We start from the raw sequence: 3,412 nt of genomic DNA, 5'->3' as shown, positions 1-3,412 counted from the left end.
AAGCATCATTTCATTAGAGACCATGTTCAGAAAAAAAAAATATTGCATTAAGCTTTGTTGATACTGAAAATCAACTAGCAGACATTTTCACAAAACCCCTTGTTGAGGATAGATTCAATTTTCTTAAAGAAAAATTGTTAATCATGAGAAATCCCAATACAGATTGATTACAGATCACTAAAGGCCTTAGACTAAACCCCTTGATGTCATCTGATGCAAATCAGATAGATCTATCTAAATCAGAACATTCATCAGAATGTTCCTGAGCTCAGAATGTTCCTGAGTTCAGAATGTTCATCAGGTCAGAATGTTCATATGATCAGAATGTTCATCTTAATATTCATATGATCAGAACATTCACAAGTATGTTCATCTTAGTTCATCTAGTCAGGATATCCACAAAACTCAGTTGTGTTCAGAACTTGATTTCTGGGTCAACAATCTCTTGCGTGAGATTTTGTGTTGACTTTCTCCAAAAATCCTTCTATAATCTTAAACATTTAATGCTTGGTTATAAGAAGTTATGTTTAAAGTTTAACCACCATGTAAAACCTTAATTATCAAATCAACCAATCCCTTCCATTTCCCACAAACGGCTACTTTTCTCTCTCTCTCTCTCTCTCTCTGACCGTTACTTTTCTGCAGTTTCCTCTTTCCCAATAAAACTGCTGTCATTTCATCTCTCCTTCTTTCCTTCCTTCCTTGCAAGCTTGGTCTATAAATAAGTAACCACTTCTGATTATTTCACATCCATTTCAAAACCTAACTTCTTTCTTCTCATTCTCAAAAAATTCAAAAACCCTCTGTTTCTCTCTATTGCGAAGAACATGGCAAGAACCAAAACTACTTCAAAATTTTCTGATGATGAAATCAATCAAGTGGAACGTTCTCAATCAACACCACCAAACGCCGTTGTTGGTCAATCCTCTGATCAACAACCATTGAATGAAACCCTTGTTCACACTGTTCTTCCAGATGTGATCATTCCTGCTTTTGATCCACCCAAATCTTCAAAATCAAAATCAAAATCCTCTAAGAAACCTATCACCAAACCTAGACCCAATCCTACCAGACGATCAACTAGGATGAAGAAACCTTCAAATGAACCAAAGGCTTCTCATGTGAACTTAGTTTCTGATGAGGAAAAGGAAGATTCAAGTGATATAGAAGAAGATCCTGAAGAAGAAATAGAAGTCCTTGAAGAGGAAGAAGAGAAAAATGGAAGAAGACTCTGAACAAACTCTCTCTGAAATAGTGAAATCAATGAGAGCGTCTTCAAAGAAAGGTAAGAAGATTGCTACTCCTTCTCCATCTAAGGAAGATTCACCATCTCAGAAAAATGATGATGAAAGTGGTGAGGAAGAATCTGAAGAGAAATCTCCAGAAGAAGAAGAGAAAGCTTCTTCTAAAAAGCATGGCAAAAGAAAGGATATTGTGAGAGTTACTGCTGTTATGAAGGCTCAGAGAGCAGTGAAGATTGCCCTCAGACCAATGAGCAGAACAAAGTACTTTGAGTTTGAAAGGTTGGAGATAAAGGGGTGGAACCTGAAAAAGTTCACTGACCCACAAGGTTGGACAAACTTTGTATCTCTACAAGAGCATACCTATGAAGATCTAGTCAGAGAGTTCTACACCAACTTGATTGTGAAGCAGAAAAAGAATGAAAATGAGAACTTTCTCATCTCATCTGTCAAAGGTACTCAGATCACAGTAACTCAAGACTTTCTCTCTGAAGCTTTGAAAATTCCTAATGAAGGTAATAAGTTGTTTTCATATTCATGGTACAACGATGTTAGAGTTAACCGTAATCAACTCATAGTCAAATACACCAAAGAAAACCACAAATCTAGAAGATGTTCTAAAAATCCTTCACAACATGGTTAAGCACACCCTAATACCTAAGTGTGGCTCTTTTGATGTAGTCTCTGATATGGGCCTATGCATCATCTACCACCTCATGAACAAAACCAAGCTGAACCTTTGATTTATCATCATCCAACATATGATAGATTCCTGCTTGGCCATGAAACAAACTGTTGCTGGGTTACCTTATGGAATGCATCTAACCCCCATCTTTCAAAAAGCAAAGGTGCCTCTTCAAAATGAAAAGCGTAAGCTTGATTTCATGAAATTCACATCTAAGACTCTAGGTCAGCTACGCATCACCACCTCAAACATGCCATCCTTCACAACCTCTGGAACTTCTGGATCTGCTAAGAGATCTTCTAATTAGAATGTTCAGAAAATAAGGAAAAAGAGAAAGGTAGATGAGATCAAAAATAAATCTCCTGAGAATGAAGGAACAAGACCTCCTTCTCCACCAGTTTTGGAGCTGTTCTCTCAAGTTTCTAAGCTTGCAAATGAGATTGTTCAAGAAGGAAGCTCTCAATTTAAAGCCTTGATTGGTGAATCAATGACTGAAGATGATGCTCAGAAAAAAAAATGATGCGTCTCTTCAAGGAGAAGCTGAGAATGTTAAGCAAGCTACTGAGGCTCATGAAGGTATACCTCAAACTGCTGAAGAAAACATTGTTGATCAAGATCAAAGAGTTGAAGAAAATACTGAGAAGAATACTCAGAATGTTGATGAAGATACTCAGGAAGTAGCTGAGCTCTTAGCTTCAAACATGTTGATTGAAGAAGATGTTCAAGTAGAACATATGGAGTTTTCAACTGGATTTGATCTCAACATTGAAGATGTCAACACTGACTTCAACAATGAAGTATTTCAAGATGGTCAGGAAACCACTCAGCATGTTCAAGAAACAGGTGAAGCTCAGAAAGTTGAAGTACCTGCTGCTCAGAATGTTGAAGGTGTACCAGTCTTGACAAATCAGAATGTTCAAGTGTCTGATGATTTGAATGCATCTAATGAACCTCTTCTTGCTCAAGGAAGCCAGCTGTCAGCAGATCCAGTGCCTTTGGCCTCAGGATCTTTGCCCTCTGATGAGGTTCAGCTTATGGTACAAACAGCTCAGAATGTTAATCTGTCATCTTCCACCATGGGATCAGTTGCTGGTGCAAGCAACTTCTTGGTTTCAAATCTTCTCACTCCAAACACCATTCTCTCATACACTCCACCACCACCATAAATGAAAACCACCACCACAAGCAAGCTTCCCAACATGGCTGCTCTGTTTGACTCCCTCAATACTTTTGTGACTGCTAACACAGAGAAGGTTGAACTTCTGGTGCAGCTCAATCTGCTCCACCTGCTAAACCTTCAAGGGTTGAGAAGCTTGCGTCTAGAGCACTCAGGGTTTCTACAAAAACTCACAAAATTGTGTGCGTGCTGGCTGACTGGACTGTCAAAGTTCATGCTCCTGGATTAGCCATTCCACCTCCAGCTTTTGATGACCAATCCATCTTTGATGCAGAACCATCCTCTGATTATGGGGATTCTACTCCCTGA

The 3,412-nt window shown here is 38.6% G+C and overlaps 1 pseudogene; it reads left to right on the top strand.

The window, feature by feature from the left end:
- The first annotated feature begins 827 nt into the window (after positions 1-827).
- Positions 828-3,412, top strand: LOC146918408 (uncharacterized; annotated as a pseudogene).

The sequence above is a fragment of the Medicago sativa genome, chromosome 6 (genome assembly GCF_051527215.1).
Source record: "Medicago sativa cultivar Bolivia chromosome 6, Bolivia_mono, whole genome shotgun sequence".
Lineage (NCBI taxonomy): Eukaryota > Viridiplantae > Streptophyta > Magnoliopsida > Fabales > Fabaceae > Medicago > Medicago sativa.
Note: the sequence above shows the minus strand (reverse complement) of the source record. Positions and strands in the feature narration are given on the sequence as shown.